The 20,990-nt window shown below is 42.4% G+C and overlaps 1 protein-coding gene across 1 annotated transcript in view; it reads right to left on the bottom strand.

Moving 5' to 3' along the window:
- The window catches only part of STT3B (STT3 oligosaccharyltransferase complex catalytic subunit B), a 136,343-nt gene that overhangs the window by 80,284 nt on the left and 35,069 nt on the right, over positions 1 to 20,990 (bottom strand). The window lies entirely within an intron of this gene.

Below are 20,990 nucleotides of genomic sequence, written 5' to 3'. Positions count from 1 at the left end.
AGTCTACGATTATAAATGCAGTCACAACAAATGCTGGACTAAAATTAATGACTTTGATAGACCTTCCTCTATTAACATGCATTTGCCATAACCAGGTTATGCGCAGCGGTTGACGAGATTAGAACCAACTGAAATACTATAAAATACCTAGGATTCTATATATGATGGTTGCGATTCTGCTTATCACGCTCAAAAGGCACCGCCAACAGCTCATCTACCCCTTTTATAAATTCCTACAACACGCTGCAGTGACCACCCGAGACTTCCCCAAATGTAACAGCTGGGGGTGCACTAAAGAAGAAGTCAAACAGGCCAGATGAAATAAGGAAAATAAAAGAGAAGGGGTTCTTAATGGAGTGGTCACACAAATAACATTTTAATGAATACATCATGGAATAAAAATAAGACTTACAACAGAATGTGTTAAAAATCAATAAAAAAGTTCCTGTGCTGTGATAAAATCTTATACTGTAAAGTGCCCCAGCCATGTACTGTGTTAAGGCCGTTTCTAACCATGCAGGATTATTGCCACATCTCGAGGCAAAAAATAAAGTATACAGAAAGGACAACACGGGCTCAAAGCTGCGGTGTTCGGTGAGGTAAAACGTGTCCCTGGATACTTTATCACATGATCAAGGATTTCTTCAGCCCTCTGAACTCATGAAAGCAAATCAGTGACTTATGAGCTCAGTGGCTCTGAAGCTCCTACCTCACCAACCTGATTTAGAATGCGCCCAGCAGACTGGAAATGCAGCAGAAACGCTCACTCCTGTGATAAAACAGGAAGCAGCAAATGCAAGTCATTGTGATCAGGGTCGTGGAGTCGGAGTCATGGAAATCGAGGAGTCGGAGGTTTGGCTTACCAACTCCACAGCCCTGACTGTGATGTCTGTATAATCTCTTAATTCTTCCTCCACTGGCCAGGAACTGTGGTACGGTCAGACCATGTTCCTGCACGGTCAGGCACAGCCCTTACGTAGTATACAGCAGGGACACGTTTTTAAGATCTCAGCACAGGAACATTTTTTTTTTTAGTCATCTAATTGTAAAACTTAGCTTTGTTCTATGATCTATCGCTTAAAATATATAGTGTTTGACAACCCCTTTAACCTTCAGCCAAGGTTCTGCAGATCAAACGACAAGCTGTCACCAAGACAGCCAAACAGACAGCCAAACAGGATGCGAGGACAGAAAACTTCTATGTGATCTATAGGAAGATTAAAAAAAACGAGGTTTCTAAAGAATAAAAAAAAAAAAAAACAAACACACCCGCACAAAACTTCAGCTGACATCTGCATCCAGATAAGAAGCGAATGAGGATGAGAAGCCCAGAACGATAAGCAACAAATGTCCCACTAGGCATAAACGGATCATGTGCGGCTTGCGGCTGTGTAGAGGGAACATGGACAACTGTCAAGTTGAAATAGAAATCCAGTGATGGCTTAAACTAGCTTCCAATGAGTTTAGATTCGGGGTGCACATGAGCAAAGAGGAAACGAGAAAGATGTTGCCACAGGGGTGAACCAATGTGAACAGGGCCTTTCGCTGTACGGTGCTACAGAACAGGTGAGCACTATAGTGGTAGTCAGGAACCAAGGCTTCTAACCGCATTAGTGGACCTCATTGTGCTTCAATAGTTGCATTAGTGAGCTGTAGTGATGTGTGAGCCATAGAGAACAACCTCAATGGCCATCAGTCACTTCAAATGACTCATCACGCCCGGAGCAAACAGGAATTTTGAAGAAGAAAATAAGAGAATAGAGAGATATTATGAGCCATGCTTTTCGCAGAACCATTTTGGGGCTCGGACCAATAAGTATTCCTCCCGAGTAGCGGAGAAGACATTTTCTACCTAGTTTGGGAGCAGAATGAATACCATTATTTGGCCTGAACGGTAAAGGCTTCATTTCTATAGCAGAACGCACGGTCATCAGAGCTTGACAAATACTGTCATTTTCTAAACTCTGGCGCCTGCTGCAGTTGACCCGTCAGGGCAAAGTCGCTGTATTCTACATTTCTTCCATACCAAGTATATAGGCTGAAGTCATACATGTGTGAAACAACCTCTCAAATGCTAGGAATACATTGCATCAGCAAGCCATTCTGTCAGGACAAAAAAGAAGCCCCAAACTAGAAGCCGGCCTAATATTAGTGAACCATAAAGAGTAGAAAGTCAGTTATAGGCAAGACAGAATAGAATACGTTGCACTCTCTATATCCTGCACAGATACCAACACAACTCAGATGACTTATCACCGCAGCCTTTTGTATGTATCAAAATATTGTTTTGAAGAAGAAAAAAAAAAATGGAACGGATGAAATAAAATGGAAAGAATCTTGGAGAACTTTCATCTTCACTTTCAGGGATGAAGAAAAAGATCTTTGATTTGGTGAGCTGTTAAAGATTTACCTTTTTTCCCATAAGACAAAAAAAAAAAAAAGTTTTCCCTACCAGTAAAATATTGGACAGCACTTTGATGAAACATGAATGGCAATGTGTACTACTTTTTTTTTCCCCAACAAACCCCTTGATTTGAATGGGTAATTTTTTTTTTTACACAAGAAAAATGGCCAATGGGGAAAAAAAAAAAAAAACGTGACCATGTCCACAGCCTATAATGGGTCAGTATTCTGTGAAAGCCACAGAAAGAACACATGTGAAATATTGACATCTGAGGCCTTACTAATAGGACAGGAAAACCCCACTCAATGTCCATCTGGGTGGTGCTGCTGTGGGAAGCAGAATAGAGGCCACTGACCACGTGATCAAACGAGGGCTCACCACTTCAATTGGGGCACAGAGATTCTGTGGGGCGCGCCAAATGTGCCATAAAGAGGGGAAAAAAAAAAAATCAATACTAGTTTACGATGCTAACATCTTGCTATATGGGTTGGCTGCACCAGTCTTCTTTTGTGGCTTTGCTAATAGTTTAGTGTTAGGACTCGCAAGCTTGTGAGCTTGCGTATTTTGGCCAAAATACATGCATCAGCTAATACCTCACTATTTTTGCACTATATTTTTCGGGGTGCAGCCGTGCCCAAACAAGTCTGGTCTCGCATGAGGGTGTTCACACTGTGATGCAATGAGAGTGTGCTGGCCAGCCCGCCTAATCGAAAAGTAGGGGCATGACTAATAGGCTGTGAACCAGACACTACGCAGTATCCTTGTGTGAACAACGCTCTATGCGGGCCTTTATTGTGCAATTGTATACCGGGCAGTCACCCCCTCCAGGAATGGGTAGGTGGAGAGTGGCTGCTGATCTAGTATTTTGCACCTGTGTTGCTAACATCTTGCTATATGGGCTGGCTGCACCCAGTAGTGCATTTGTTCTAAGATCTGGGCAGGTAAGCGATGCTGCCTTTTTTTTTCTGCTTAATTTGAATTTTTGGAGGCTTTTAGTCTTCTTTTGTGGCTTTGCTAATAGTTTACGTATACCACTAAAGAGAACATCTGACTGCGGTGGCCATAAGCAGTCATGAAGAAAACAACATGCCCACAACTTGACCACCACAAAATGTAAAATAGATGACAATGTTTATTGATTACAATAAATATAACTAAATGCACCATAGGATAAGCTGACAACTATCTGCCCCTGAAAGATCAGCTATTTTTTCATATACTTGATGCAATTACTTTGGTCTCTACTGGCTGGTTTGTCCAGCATGTGTCATTTTGAGTGGACTAGCCTCCTTTCCTGGTGTCACCTTAGCATATGGTATTGTGAATAGTTATATTTGGGTGGCTCCATTAATACCATGGAACTGCACATCTTGAATATACATTAATTGTTATGGTCATTTACTTTGAGCCTGTTTTTGTATCTTAGCTGTGTGGGCGAGTGATTGCCTTATCACATGGCATGACTAGACCAAGTTTCATGTTTTGTTTGTAAATATTTATATGGAATTTGTGCGGTGTTTTCTTTGCATGTGTTCTTTGTAATCAATAAACATTGTCATCGATTTTACATTTTGTGGTGTTCCCAAGTTGTGGGCATGTTGCCTTCTTCATCCCTAGTTTTCTCTAGCATGCTTTTGGGGAACCCCTTTCTAACATAATATAGCATAGTGGTGCCCTCCATACTTTCGTTTGACCATAAGTAGGCAACAGCAAAATAAGTGCACTTCTACTGGAGCTATGAAAGCCGTGGAGCGCAGCAGAAAGCATCGGCTGTTTCCAGGACAGGATTCCCTCAATGAAACAAAGAGGTGGCCATTTTAATACCATGATGATTACCCCCCCTATACAAAACAAGTGTGATCTGTTAATTAAATGAATTTGCGAGTTAGTTTATAACAATTCCCTTCCTTATTTTCTTCTTTTCCTGGAAAACCCTTGTCATAGATTGTAAATGGGACACGACAAAGGACGATGCTGCCGACGACAGATTTTAAGCAAGCTTAAAACTAAATTTTGCTGGTCGGGTGATCGGCAGCCATGATTATCAGGAACACATTCCCTATTATCGGGCAGTGTAAATGCATTGTTCGTTTAGGCCCTTGAGAATGCGCAGCATAATAACCAAGGAATTTAAAACCAATTCTTCATGTCAGATCTAGCTTCCACGTAAACCAAAAGGCAGAAGCTCAACTCCATTAACCACCGGGCTCCAGTTAATGATGAACTTCCTGTAAGAACAAGTATTTGCATGAGCGGATGACGTGACCTTCAGCATCTGCTTTCTTCAAGCTTTAGTAAAGAAGTCCGAAGGTCTTTCATTAGGACCTGACAATGGTTTTGTTGGCAGGGTTTTAAGTACGAGTGATGGATTCTTTACAGGAAAAGCATTCATGGAGAATTCCAGGCACATTAAAAGATTTCATCAGTCAAAGCCTGTATAAAATCTAGCAGCGGCACAGGAGGACCAGTGCATGGATCACCGGAATCTAGAAGGCAACTACACAAAGAGCTGTTGGCAGGAGAGAGTGTGGGCAAGACAGAAATGTTGACTTATCTTGGTATTGTGATAAACGCCAAAAGGAAACGACTGCAACTGACATTTGTACAGAGGATATTTAGCTTGGCCGACTTGGATTTCACCTGACAGTCCATAAAAGTTAGGACATAAAAGGGGTGACTTGAGGAAATCAGTTTTTTGTGACCGTTTTAAATTTTGCACCAGCCTCCCTTTTCCAAAAGGTGGAGGAGGCTCATAGCCAAATGCACTGTAAATAGATTTCCTTTATACTCTATGCTAATCTATTTCAAAAGGCACCTGGATAGTTCAAAGAGGAACCATATTTATTTAGCATTCACCTCTTAAAAATTTGGAACATCTCAATCCAAACAGAATTCTGTTCCAAGACTGTGCCAGAGCGATAGATGACCCCCTGTCCAACCCACGCTAGAAAAAGAGAAATCATACAAATAGCAAATCAAGTAGAGTAGCAGTCTGCACAAAATGGAAAAGTAAACTAAATACGGCATCTGCGTTGGGCAGTTCCCTCTTGTACTGCCAAAACCGTTTTGATCCACTTAGCGTTAGGCACTCACATCACCATCAACTGCTCTCTGGTCGCCAGCTTCCTTGGGGGCCTGTTTTGATATTAACCTCTGCATATTGACATAGAAAACAGGGGGCAAGTTCAGTGAAGAGTCACCAGGATGGTGAGCAAACTGCAAACTATTTCATACAGGAACAGTTAACGGATTTGGGAATGTTTAGATTTCAATATAAAAGGCCAAGAGGAGACTTGGGCCTCTTTCACACAGTTTTTTTCCCCATCAGTTGCAATCCGTCGTTTTTAGAAAAAAAAAAAAAAACGGATCCAGTGTGATGCTGGATCCATTTTTTTTCTCATAGGCTTGTATTAGCGACGGATTGCGACAGATGGCCTCACGTTTCGCCCGTCATTCGCTGGATCCGTCGGAAATTTTGGGTCCGTCGGGCGGAGACGACGGACAAACTAACATTTTTTGTCTCCGTCGAAAAGTCGGACAGCGACGGATCCAGCACCATCCGTCATTGGCTATAATGGAAGCCTATGGGCGCAGGATCCGTCGCTGTCCGCAAATGATGGAATCCAGCGACAGACTCAGTTTTTTAAAAATGAGCATGTTCCAATTATTATTACCAGGTAGGGCAGTCGGATCCAGCGAAAAAACGGATCTGTCGCATCAGTTTCTCACAATCAGCTGGATTGCATGGAGCAGGGTGTTGGATACAATGACAAGTCCCTTCCAACTCTTAACATGCTATGATTCCATATAGGTAACCCCTCCCCCCCACAAGACCTGCATTTTCAGGGATGCTTGAGGCAATTGCCTAGTCATAACCTCTAATGTACACAGCTGTGTTCCTTTCTGCACCTCCAGTATTGCATAGAAGCACCTTGAGGGTTTTGAGATCATGGATGCATACAGAAATGTTGCCATGTTTCAATGTGTGACGTCTTGCAGAGGAATGCTTTCCTAGTAGCATGTGCACCACCAGCCTACTTACACGCAGAGACGTTACAGCTGTCAGAGTATTTACATCTCATGTCTGACTGATCGGCTGCATGAACATACTCCCCTAATAGCATTCCATCTAATAACATTACTAGTGATCAAAAGAAAACAATCCGTAAGTTGCCATACACGGTCCCTGTAATGCAGTGAGTGTCCCCCTACATTTTACAGGCCAAGGGAGATGTTGGTGACCACACGTAGATGGCAAGCACCCACAAATGGAGGATATTCGAGGCGAAGATCAGGCAATAGAGGTTACGGCCTATTAATCCGTCACACTATATGCAGCACGTAGCATCACACCAAATCTTAAATCTAGCAGAAAAAGAACGTGCAAACAAGTGAACTTATCCCAGAGTAAACTAAAAGCCTTCAGGGAGTTTATGGTCTTTATTGAATGTCTTTTGGAGATAAGACCGCTCATCAGTCCTTCCAGTCACAGGTAATTAATTTTTTCCGCTCTATTTGTGAAGCAATTATGTTGCATTCGCTAGTCAGGCAGATAAGCCCAGGTACTGGCAGAAAACTGAAAACCACAAGATTCTCATTTCTTCTAAAATCCCAGGAGAGCTGCGCTCCGGACCACCCGCTGCGCTCTTCCTACATAGACTGCTAACATTACTATTACTGACATATGTTTTGGCGCACTGCTTGCTTCTCTGACTATAAAAAGTGTTTTACTTTAAATTACCCGACACTTGGCTCAATAGTGATTTAGTCAGTAAAATTAAAAAGGTATAAACTGCAGCCTGCTCCCACTCCAAGTTGGTTAGTGACCACCAATAAGTCTTTTTACTGACCTCAAGTATCAGACAATAGCGCGAAAATGCATCAGCTCCCGACTGTACACTATGGCCGACACCTGCTGTATCGGGCTTGATTGGTGTTGGCGCCAACCATAGCTTTTTAACCCCTTACATGCTGCTGTCAATAGTGACTACGGCATATAAATGGTTAACAAAGTGTTGGGGGCTCCCTCTTTTGCCCCATCAACACCCTGATAACATGGTTGTGTGGTCCTGATGTTTGCCAAGGCAATTCATGGCCATATAATGGCCTTAGCGTCTGCCGGCTATAGCGGCCTGTCCGTAAGTTAGCGACATTTAGGTGGTAAAAATAACATTTTTCCTTCCTAGCATGCCACTTTGTATTAATTCCTGAAAAGCACCCGAATGGTTACTAAAATACCTAACAGCAGTTTTGAATACTTTGAGTTGAGACATTTAAAATGGTGTCACTTTTGGGGATTTTATGACATATAGGTCCCCCAAAGTCACTTCACAACTGAATAGGTCCCAAAAAAAAGTAAGTTTTGTAAAATTCCTTGAAAAAAAATGAAAAATTGCTGCTACAATTTTAAACCTTCTCGCATCCTAACAAAATAAAATCCCACTTCCACTCCCAAATAAAATCAGTCTTTCATCCATGAATGATCTTTTGCTGGAATAACATTCCAAGAAGGAACATGCATTCTATCGCCATACATGTATGAGCGACTATAGAAGGCAACAAGAACTACAATGTTTGAAGCCGTTTCAGTATTACCATCGTTCAACCTAATGAGCCTGAGGGCCCCTCAGACAGAAGTGCCCTGCTATCCATGGAGACCCCTCTAATGAGCCATCGCAAGTGCACTAACCACTACAGTGCTCTCGACACAAGAAACAGTTGAGTTGACATGTGCACGTAAAGGGTTATTTCCATCTTCATTTACAGGTATGGGAGGGGGAGCGGCCGGCGCCTGCAGCTCTTCCTGCAAAGCGGTCATGTGGCACCGCTCATTAAGGTAATGAATATACACTGCTCTCCACTCCCATAGGTGTGGAGCGCATATTCATTACCTTAATGAGCGGGGCCATGTGATCGCTCGGCAGGAAGAGCTGCAGACGCCAGCGGCCGGAACGTGATGCATTGCCAGCACCCAGGGCGCGCAGGTAGGTGAGTAGGATGTTTGTTTTTTTCTCAATAGGAAACATGCAAACAGGGATAGGGGATAAGGAGCCATGCATACAGGGACGGGAGGAGGAAAACATACATGCAGGGAGGGATGGTGGTGCCATGCAAAAAGGGACGGGGGAGGCATGCAGTGAGGGATAGGGGTGGCCATGTATACAAGGACAGGGATGGGGAAGCCATGCATACCAGGACTGGGATGAGGGGACAATGTATGCCTGGCTTATACTCAAGTCAGTAAGCTTACCCAGTTCTCCGTGGCAAAAGTAGGTGCCTCAGCTTACACTAGAGTAAATACAGTAATTATAATGCAATTTCAATGGCCAAACATGCGCAGTGCTTACAAGCGTGACCCCAAACAACTGAAGCACTGCATGAAAACTGGCAGGGATCACTGGCACACGTTCGTAGTGATGAGCGTTTGTGTGGTGCTATTTGAGCACGCCTGTTTTTTACGCAATCCCTGCATGTGTTGCGGCTGTCGAACAGCCGCAAGATAAGCAGCCGCGGGGACACACACATAGCGTCTTCGGTGTGCTCGAATACTATTAGCACACAAGCACCAAGACTATGATTGGCCAGAAAGTGGCCAATGATCAGAGCAATTCTACAAATAAGCATAGAGATCTACATGGCAAATCAAGATACAGTTTTACAACACAATATATACAGATGGTGTATATGTGTATGTCTCTCTCACAAAACAATCCAACCTTAACAGAATTTATTTTTGCCAGACGATGGTCTGCTGTGGGACATAATGAAATTGTATTCTGCTAAAGACTTATGTGAGCGATACACTATAAAATACATCGGTGCTATAAACAATTAACATGATCAAAATGTAACACATGTCATTTAACTCATGACACCGAGTATTCCTGTGAGTAACAACCTTTCATTTAAAGTGGAGCTCAATATAATTTAAGACCGTGAATCTCCACCGAGATCCTGGACACAGAACTGAACTCTTACAGCGCTCATTCAAATTGATACAGATCACTCTGTCAAGTAAGCAAATTGGGAAGAGTGGGAATTGCTGGCGAGTCCACATTGCTGGTGATGTTTCAGCCAATTTCTGAAGATCAGTCATGACTTTTCATTTCAGTGAGTGCAGGGCTCGACAGGAATGGGCACGGGCAGACGTCGCGAGTGACGTGCCAGAATCAAATATCTTAACGCACAACAGATTGATTGCCAGGAGAGGTTTTCTGTGTTCTATCCCGGGGCAAGGAACAACATTGTAAACCACCAATGGCGTAACGGGCAGATTTTATGCCGTTATTTTTTTTTTTCACTTGACAGAAAAAAGTAAATGTTAAAAAAATATCAGATTACAGACAAGACAAATTGAATGTCTATGTACGGTAGGGTCACCAAAACAGGAATAGTCTCTCCACAAGGCACAAAGTCAATATCATAAAAAGGAACTGCTTACATCTACCGAGGGAAACCAAAATAATCACTGTATTCAAGGGCTTTCACTTTAAAACGTGACATTCCCAATGTGATCAGATATACTAAAATATTTCAAATCGTGACAAAAAAAAGAAAGACACAGAATAGGCTGGAAATGATCACTATAATTTAATCAAACTTTGTGGAAAATCAACAGTACAAGCAAATATAAAACTTAAAAAGGGGCTGTTCGGTCTTAAAGGGAACCGGTCACCAGAAAAAAACGTCATTAACCTGCAGATATGGGGTTAATCTGCAGGTTAATAGCGTTACTAACCTGCCCTGCGCCGGCACATAGCTGAGCACCACATGGAGAAAATTAACTATTTCCCCTGCAGCATCCTGGTGGTTTCAGTCACGAGGGCAGTGCCAGCGTGGGATCAGTCACTACTCTGAGTATACATTGTGGCAGCTGTAACTGCGCCCCCTTTCTGCAGGCTCTTTGGATACTGATGCGATTTCTCCCATACGCTGTACACAGGTGGATTCCCTCTTTCCATGACTGTGTAGCACTTGCTCAGCAGCATGAAGGGTATTGTATGGCAATGTAGCTGTGAATCCTGCTCTGGAGTAAGCTAAACACTTAAAGGGGACTTCCAGGCATGATAACTTTTACGGCAGGCAGTGTTGGTTGCCTACTCCTAAGAGTGTGTAACGTATACATTGTTAGTATTAGGCTCTCTTTGCCCTTTTAAGTAGTTGTCATGTCCCTGACTGACAACCAGCCCCAATGGAGAGCGAGCTGTCAGTCCCCCTTTGCATTGACAGGTGACATCAAGCCAACAAGTTAGTAATGGAGAGGCGTCTATAAGACACCTACCCGTTCGTAACCCCATAGTGATATTGTATAAAAACACAAACACCCAGAATAAAGTCCTTTATTTGCTATAATGACACAGATTCCTTTAATAATCTTAATTAAACCATACTCACCGAACACTTAATCCACCAAAGGCAACTTCTCTTGCAACAAAAATAAGATAAACCACAATATTCCTCACCTGTCTGTCAAGAAGGAAACACAATGTTCCACGACTATCCTGATCACTTTGAGAGCAGTCACATCAGTGATGTGACTGCTCTAAAATACAGCCGGTGATACACTGCGGGAGCGATTATCTCCCGTGAGTGTATCATTGTGCTGCCGTGAGTTCACCGGAGTTCATCAACTGATCAGCTCCAGTGATCTTCCTTACGGCACCACTGCTGCGTGGGAAAGTTCTCACACAGCGGTGCCGTAAGTAAGAGCACCGGAGCGGTTACATCTCCCAATGTGACTGTTCTACACGTGAGATCGCCGTGGGACACCGATTACCTGGACTATGGTGGACAGGTGAATATAAGGTGTTTTATTATTTTACATTATTTCTAGGAGACGAGGGCGTCAGGGGTTTGGTATTTGGACTACGTATGTAATTTTTTTTTTTTTTTTTTTTTTAAACTGAGCACAGGCGCCAGCAGATGAGACTACGTCACCCCATCAGTGGCACCTGCTGTCACTTATCAGTGACAGCAGACATAGCCTGATGGGAGCTGTAGTCTCATTAGCCCATGCCTGCAGGTCACGCTAACATCTGATAGCATCACCCCCCAGCGCTCTGACTGACAGTCTGACCAGCGGTAGCATTACCGCCGATCAGAACCTCCGTGACGGTGTTTCCCATGTTGTCAGACAGATGACAGTGTGGTAAATACCATAAGATGCAAAAAACTCAGCAACTCCGCAAACAATTTTCATACCTGCGCTTTTGCTGTGGATTTGACTGACTCAATTGCAGTCAATGGATGCAGAAATGCTGCAGAATCGCAAAAAGAATTGACATGCTGCAGTAAAAAAATGTATTGCAAATACTTAAGGAAATTTACTGATCATGTGCACAACACTTCTGGATTGTCATTGAATAAGCATGCATAAGGATTCCATAGCGTTTTTGGACAATTTCCGATCGGAAAAAAAAATTCCGCAAGAAAGCATCAAAAACGCACTGTGTGCACATAGCCTAAGGCTTCAGTAGTGTAGTGATTCCCACTTTATTTTGCACTAGTCATGCACTGCACAAGCAGGGTTGTGGAGTCGATGTCCTTTTTGGTGGTCAGAGTTGGTATAAAATGAACAGACTCAGACTCCAAAAATAATAAATTGGGTTCAGTAGTTCAATGCAGGCGGTGCTGTAAATGTTTTCTTAAGAATTTGGGAAAGTTATGAAATATCCTATAAATGTCTGTCCTGTTCCTGATCTAAGGATCGGAGATAAATCTGTGCTGCACTTTATGGACAAGCTCAGTTGTGAGGCAGTGCTGTGGAGATGGATCTGTGCTGCGCTTTATGTACATGCTCAATAGTGAGGCAGTGCTGTGGAGAAGAATCTGTGCTGCACTTTATGTACATGCTCAATAGTGAGGCAGTGCTGTGGAGATGAATCTATGCTGCACTTTATGTACAGGCTCAGTAGTGAGGCAGGGCTGTGAGGATGAATCTATGCTGCACTTTATGTGGAAGAGTCTTGAGGAGATCATTTGCATATTCCCAGTGCCTTCTGGGATAAGTGAAGAGTCTCCGCGAGCTCAACGATCACTGGGTTTTGGCCGTTGCAGCTGAAAAGAGGAAATCGGAAAACCAGGGGAAGAGTCTTGAGGAGATCATTTGCATATTCCCAGTGCCTTCTGGGATAAGTGAAGAGTCTCCGCGAGCTCAACGATCACTGGGTTTTGGCCGTTGCAGCTGAAAAGAGGAAATCGGAAAACCAGGGGAAGAGTCTTGAGGAGATCATTTGCATATTCCCAGTGCCTTCTGGGATAAGTGAAGAGTCTCCGCGAGCTCAACGATCACTGGGTTTTGGCCGTTGCAGCTGAAAAGAGGAAATCGGAATCGGCGCGCGAATTTGGGCTCATCTTTCATCGTTTTTAAGAAAACTCAAGATGGAAGAGGCCAGGAGCCATTTGGTGAGCTGCATTTCTTGCTACATGTTCACAGACTTACCAGTGGAAAAGCCAAACTTCACATGCCACAAATGCAAGCTTGTGTCCCTGTTGGAGGAAAAGTTGCAAAATCTCGAAGAGAGGTTGGCTACGTTGAAGATCATTAAGGAAGGTGAAGAGTTCTTGGACAGAGCAGAATTCTCTCTTCATGTTACAGAAAGAGAAGAAATTCGAAGTGCACCTGAAGAAACAGAGGAATGGAGACATGTGACCCAGAGAAGCAGGAGGATCAGGAGGCAGTCAGCACCCATACTGCTCAGAAACCAGTACCAGGCTCTCACGCAGGAAAACAATGAAGAAATACATCAGGATAAGACTTTACCAACAAGCAGCAACCTTGTACGCCTTCAGAGTCCTCCTGGATGGAGAAAGAAAAATGTTGTGAAGAAGAAACGGAGAGTGGTGGTCATGGGGGATTCCCTGTTGAGAGGAACTGAGGCCGCTATCTGCAGACCGGATATTACTTCGAGAAATGTGTTGTCTTCCAGGTGCAAAAATTAAAGATGTGTCTGACAGGATATCAGGACTCTTCAGACCTACAGATGACTACCCATTCCTGCTACTACATGTGGGGACAAATGACACTGCAAGAAACGACCTGGAAACCATCTGCAGAGACTTTGAAGACTTAGGCAAGAAAGTGAAAGAACTGGGAGCGCAGGTGGTCTTCTCTTCCATCCTCCCAGTGGATGGCCATGGAACAAGGAGGTGGAATAAGATTCTGCAGGTGAACAACTGGCTACGTCGATGGTGCCGTCAGCAACGATTTGGATTTCTGGATCACGGAGTGAACTACTTATACGATGGACTACTTGCTAGAGATGGGGTGCACCTTACGAAGACTGGTAAGCATGTATTTGGAAGTCGCCTTGCTACACTTGTAAGGAGAGCTTTAAACTAGAACAACATGGGAAGGGAAGCAAAAGACCAGAAAAAGCCATACACCTGACAAATGCTATTGAGAACTCTGCTATTAGAAGTGGAAAGGAAGAACAAAGACGAAAGAATCTAATTAATAAAAATATTGGAGAAAGAGAAACCAATCACAAACTAAAATGTTTCTATACTAATGCACAAAGCATGGGCAACAAACAAGGAGAATTGGAACTACTAACACAGGAAAAGAAATATGATGTCATTGGAATCACTGAAACTTGGTGGGACAATACACATGATTGGAATACAAGACTAGAAGGATACAACTTATTTGCAAGAAACAGACTTGATAAACGAGGAGGGGGTGTCGCATTGTATGTTAGAAACGCGTATATCTGCACAGAGATTGAAGCTTCAGAGACTGGGAGTTCTGTGGAAACTGTTTGGGTAAGAATACAAGGACAGAACAATGGAAAGGACACCATTGTAGGCATTTACTACAGGCCGCCTGTGCAAGCTGAAGCTATGGATGAACTCTTTATGCATCAAATGGCCAAGTTCTCCAAAAAATATGACATAGTTGTCATGGGAGATTTCAACTATCCAGACATTTGTTGGGAATCTCTCTCAGGCAAAACTAACAGGTCAAGGAAATTCTTATCCTCTCTTGCTGACAACTTTATCTTCCAAAAGGTAAGGGAGAAAACAAGGGGAACTGCTACCTTGGATCTAATCCTTATAAACAGGGAGGAAATGGTTGAGGAGGTAAAAGTGGCTGGGACCCTAGGAGGTAGCGACCATGCTATTTTAGAATTTTGGATAACTAGAGGCGGAAGACCTGTGAAGACTCAGACGTCAAGGTTAGATTTCAGAAAGGCAGATTTTAAGGGATTCAGAAAGAGAATTGGAGGAATCCAATGGCTGGATATCCTTAAAGACAAAAATGTCCAGGAAGGATGGGAAATCTTGAAAAATGAAATTCTCAAAGCACAGTTGTTAACAATTCCGAAAAGAGGGAAGAATAGGAAGCAGTTAAGGAAACCAGGATGGATGAACACAGAACTTAAGCACATGCTAAAAAGGAAGAAAAAAATGTTTATAAAATGGAAAGAGGGAGGCATATCTAAAGAAGAATATAATGCTGTCTGCAGAACCTGCAGGGCACAAATCAGATTAGCTAAAGCTGAAAATGAATTGAGGCTTGCAAGAGATGTCAAAAGCAATAATAAAGGATTTTGGGGATATGTCAAAAGTAAAAGAAAAGTCAAAGATGCTATAGGATTTTTACAGGATGAAAATGATGAAATGGTAAGACAGGATGTTGAGAAGGCTGAACTTTTAAATTCCTATTTTGCATCTGTTTTCTCTCAGAAAGGAAATGTAACATCAACTGTTATTCACTGTCCTATTAAGGGAATAGAAGAATCCAGGATATCTATAAACAGAAAGATAGTGAGGAAACACTTAGCTAGCCTAAATGAATTCAAGTCTCCAGGTCCAGATGAATTACACCCCAGAGTACTGAAGGAGATAGCAGAAGAAATTTTTGAACCCCTCTCTATAATCTTTGAAAATTCTTGGAGAACAGGAGAAGTGCCAGAAGACTGGAGAAGAGCAAATGTTGTTCCTATCTTCAAAAAGGGGAAGAAGGTGGACCCAGGTAACTATAGGCCGGTGAGTCTGACTTCTATACCAGGAAAGATCTTTGAACAAATTATTAAACAACATGTATGTCAATACCTGGATAAGAATGAAGTGATTAAACAGAGTCAGCATGGGTTTGTAACTAATAAGTCATGTCAGACTAACTTAATTTCCTTCTATGACGGTATCACTGATTGGGTGGATCAAGGAAATGCTGTAGATATAGTATATCTTGACTTCAGCAAAGCATTTGACAAAGTCTCTCATACAATCCTTATTGAAAAAATGATTAAGTATGGAATGGACAAGGCAACTGTTAGGTGGATTCATAACTGGCTTAGTGATCGGACCCAAAGAGTGGTCGTAAATGGCTGCACATCCAGTTGGAAGAATGTCTCAAGTGGGGTACCACAGGGCTCTGTCCTGGGCCCTGTATTGTTCAACATCTTTATCAACGATTTAGATTAAGGAATTGAGGGTAAACTGATTAAATTTGCTGATGACACAAAGCTAGGAGGGATAGCTAATACTAGAGAAGAGAGAGAGAGGATTCAAAAAGATTTAAATAAACTGGAGCAGTGGGCAGCAACAAACAGAATGGTTTTTAACAGGGAGAAATGCAAAGTACTACATCTGGGCAATAAAAATGGAAAAAGCATATATAGAATGGGAGGAATAGGGCTAAGTGACAGCACATGTGAAAAAGACTTGGGTATACTAATAGATCACAGACTGAATATGAGTCAACAGTGTGATGCAGCAGCAAAAAAGGCAAATGCAATTCTAGGATGTATTAACAGAAGCATACAGTCTAGATCACGTGAAGTCATTATTTCCCTCTACTCCTCTTTGGTCAGACCTCATCTGGAATATTGTGTCCAGTTTTGGGCACCACATTTTAAAAAAGACATCAACAAACTGGAGCAAGTTCAGAAAAGAGCGACCAGAATGGTGACCGGTCTGCAAACCCTGTCTTATGAGGAAAGGTTGCAGGATTTGGGAATGTTTAGTTTGCAAAAGAGAAGACTGAGAGGAGACTTAATAGCTGTCTACAAATATCTAAAGGGCTGTCACATTGTAGAAGGATCAACTTTATTCTCATTTGCACAAGGAAAGACTAGAAGCAATGGGATGAAACTGAATGGGAGGAGACACAGATTAGATATTAGAAAAAACTTTTTGACAGTTAGAGTGATCAATGAGTGGAACAGGCTGCCACGAGAAGTGGTGAGTTCTCCTTCAATGGAAGTCTTCAAACAGAGGCTGGACAGACATCTGACTGGGATGATTTAGCGAATCCTGCTTTGAGCAGGGGGTTGGACCAGATGGCCCAGGAGGTCCCTTCCAACTGTACGATTCTATGATTCTATGTACAGGCTCAGTAGTGAGGCAGGGCTGTGAGGATGAATCTATGCTGCACTTTATGTATATGCTCAGTAGTGAGGCAGTGCTGTGGAGATGAATCTGTGCTGCACTTTATGTACAGGCTCAGTAGTGAGGCAGTGCTGTGGAGATGAATCTGTGCTGCACTTTATGTACAGTTAGGTCCATATATATTTAGACAGACATTTTTCTAATTTTGGTTCTAGACATTACCACAATGAATTTTAAACAAAACAATTCAGATGCAGTTGAAGTTCAGACTTTCAGCTTTCATTTGAGGGTATCCTCATTAAAATTGGATGAAGGGTTCAGGAGTTTCAGCCCCTTAACATGTGCCACCCTGTTTTTAAAGGGACCAAAAGTAATTGGACAGAATTGTAAATAAAATGTTCATTTCTAGTACTTGGTTGAAAACCCTTTGTTGGCAATGACTGCCTGAAGTCTTGAACTCATGGACATCACCAGACGTTGTGTTTCCTCCTTTTTGATGCTCTGCCAGGCCTTCACTGCAGTGGTTTTCAGTTGCTGTTTGTTTGTGGGCCTGTCTGAAGTTTAGTCTTTAACAAGTGAAATGCATGCTCAATTGGGTTGAGATCAGGTGACTGACTTGGCCATTCAAGAATATTCCACTTCTTTGCTTTAATAAACTCCTGGGTTGCTTTGGCTTTATGTTTTGGGTCATTGTCCATCTGCAGTATGAAACGACGACCAATCAGTTTGGCTGCATTTGGCTGGATCTGAGCACACAGTACGGCTCTGAATATCTCAGAATTCATTCGGCTGCTTCTGTCCTGTGTCACATCATCAATAAACACTAGTGACCCAGGGCCACTGGCAGCCATGCATGCCCAAGCCATCACACTGCCTCCGCCGTGTTTTACAGATGATGTGGTATGCTTTGGATCATGAGTTGTACTATGCCTTTGCCATACTTTTCTCTTTCCATCATTCTGGTAGAGCTTGATCTTGGTTTCATCTGTCCAAAGAATGTTCTTCCAGAACTGTGCTGGCTTTTTTAGATTTATTTTAGCAAAGTCCAGTCTAGTCTTTTGATTCTTGATGCTTATGAGTGACTTGCACCGTGCAGTGAACCCTCTGTATCTACTTTCATGCAGTCTTCTCTTTATGGTAGATTTGGCTATTGATACGCCTACCTCCTGGAGAGTGTTCACTTGGTTGGCTGTTGTGAAGGGGTTTCTCTTCACCATGGAGACTATTCTGCGATCATCCACCACTGTTGTCTTCCGTGGGCGCCCAGGTCTTTTTGCTTTGATGAGTTCACCAGTGCTTTCTTTCGCAGGATGTACTAAACTGTAGATTTTGCCACTCCTAATGTTATAAATAAAAGTACCTTTGACAGCTGTCAGCATTTTAAATATCAAGAAATCAGCATAATCATTCAATAGCAGACAGAAAATATATGGACGATAAGGACAATCGCAAACTACCTAAAGAGAAAACTGAGCAGAGCTCCAAAAAAGCGACTATAAGTCCAGAATAAAGTCAAAAAAGTTTTATTTTAATTAAGACACATCCAGATACAAATGGGGGGGAGTGGGCGATAAAGTGCGAAACCGCACACTGCATGGATAAAAAAGGATTGCTGTACAACCAGAACCTATGCAGTAACAAGGCATACATAAAGTTACTAAATTATCACAAAGTGCATATAGTGCATGGCAATGTATGGCAATTAGGAATAGGCCGCCAAACAGTATATATGTAGATATATATCTCTTTATACCAGCTCCATCCATCAAGTAAACAGCTAGATACACAGATCATTATCAAGTAGCAGGTGACCATTCACCATGGTTAGACAGATATATGATGCCTAAGAAGCATAGTAATAAGAGAGGAAGCATAAATTACCTAATGAAATGGCGGGCAGAGGCTCCAGCAGTCAGCAATCCACCCCAACGATCGTTTGGGTGGATTGCTGACTGCTGGAGCCTCTGCCCGCCATTTCATTAGGTAATTTATGCTTCCTCTCTTATTACTATGCTTCTTAGGCATCATATATCTGTCTAACCATGGTGAATGGTCACCTGCTACTTGATAATGATCTGTGTATCTAGCTGTTTACTTGATGGATGGAGCTGGTATAAAGAGATATATATCTACATATATACTGTTTGGCGGCCTATTCCTAATTGCCATACATTGCCATGCACTATGTGATAATTTAGTAACTTTATGTATGCCTTGTTACTGCATAGGTTCTGGTTGTACAGCAATCCTTTTTTATCCATGCAGTGTGCGGTTTCGCACTTTATCGCCCACTCCCCCCCCCATTTGTATCTGGATGTGTCTTAATTAAAATAAAACTTTTTTGACTTTATTCTGGACTTATAGTCGCTTTTTTGGAGCTCTGCTCAGTTTTCTCTCACTCCTAATGTTGTAGCAATTTCTCGGATGGGTTTTTTTCTGTTTATGCAGCTTAAGGATGGCTTGTTTCACCTGCATGGAGAGCTCCTTTGACCGATTGTTTCCTTCACAGCAAAACCTTCCAAATGCAAGCACCACACCTCAAATCAACTCCAGGCCTTTTATCTGCTTAATTGAGAACGAAGGGATTGCCCACACCTGTCCATAAACTAACCTTGGAGTCAACTGTCCAATTACTTTTGGTCCCTTTAAAAACAAGGTGGTACATGTTAAGGAGCTGAAACTCCTAAACCCTTCATCCAATTTTAATGTGGATACCCTCAATTGAAAGCTGAAAATCTGAACTTCAACTGCATCTGAATTGTTTTGTGCAAAATTCATTGTGGTAATGTCTAGAACCAAAATTAGAAAAATGTTGTCTCTGTCCAAATATATATGGACCTAACTGTACATACTCAGTAGTGACCAGTGCTGTGGAGTCAGAAGTTGGGTTACTGATTTCCACAGCCCTGTGCACAAGTTGTAATAATAATGCATAAGAAGCCAAAAGAAAGAAGAAACTTCTATGAATGGAATGATTAAGGAATTTTAGCTATTTTGCTCATTTACAAAGACTTTTTTTTACTTAACACATAATACTGATCTATAATACGTATGAGACCCAACGAAGCACCCGAAACGCCAGTTAAAATATAAATATTCACAGCTTCCATGTCCCAAAGGTAAGACTGCAGAGAATATACACATTCCCCTCCACATAAGACCATAATGAATTGGACTCCAGCTGCATCTGCCTCGGTCTCCCATGCGCTACTTTTTACAGACTCTTACATTTCCTGTTTTGTGAGGTGTCAATTTCCCAGCATATTTCATACTATGTGCATTGGTTTTATCCAAACACCCAATCCTGGGGAGACACAATGTTTACACACCCCATGAGATAATTACATGATACCAATGGGCTCAGTAAGACCCAAAGTCATTTCCAGGGCTGTGCATATGACAATCATCTCACGAGGGTATGCAGCTCATCTCTTACCCATTATTTCTCAGCTTGTGAAAAATGGAGGCAATGTGCTCCAGGAATGAACATTTGATGGCTCCTGAAGATCTCAATACCAATGGCTGTGCATCCTCCAGGGCAGACTCACTACAGAGAGATGTTGGTTTCGTTGGCTGAGGCGCACTTCGTTTTAGATTATTACGGTAAATTCATTTTACAAGATACTAATTGCTTCTTTCCTTTGGTAAAATAGATATGACACAAATCAATCAAAAACTACTAAAAAAACTCCTCTTCCTGCTATTCGATTTGCTATAATAGCTACAGCAAGCATCTCCAGCTTGTATTGCTCAAATTGACCTTTACTTGTGTGTGAAGTCAAAAGTATTGGCAAAGTAGGGAAGAAAAAAAAAACAACACATCATCACTTGCTTACGTCCTACTAAAGGCCAAATGCAATATTTGCACGACATAGTATGAATGCCAAGCTGAGTGTAGCAATATGTTGCCCGGAAAAAAGTATTAAAGGGAGCCTGTCACCTACAAAAAATGCAATTAACCTACAGATATGCGCGTTAATCTGCACATTGAATGCGTTGTGAAGCTGCCCGGCGCCGGCACCTAGACCCACACTGCCAGGAAATTTACTTGATTCCCCCCTGCAGCATTCTGGTTTCAGTCACAGGTGCGGCACCAGCACTGGCTCAGTTGCCGCTCTGTGTATAGAGAATGATGGCCGTGTCTGCACCCCAGCTCTGACTGACAGCAAGCCTGCCCATCATTAGAGCTGACGGTCAGTCCAAGCGAGGGTGTGGTTACAGCCGCCGCTCTCTATACACAAAGCAGTGACTG

The sequence above is a fragment of the Dendrobates tinctorius genome, unplaced genomic scaffold (assembly GCF_039654945.1).
Source record: "Dendrobates tinctorius isolate UK_male_01 unplaced genomic scaffold, ASM3965494v1 ptg000005l, whole genome shotgun sequence".
Classification (NCBI taxonomy): domain Eukaryota; kingdom Metazoa; phylum Chordata; class Amphibia; order Anura; family Dendrobatidae; genus Dendrobates; species Dendrobates tinctorius.
The sequence above is the reverse complement of the archived record's forward strand: the minus strand, read 5'-3'. Positions and strand labels throughout refer to the sequence as shown.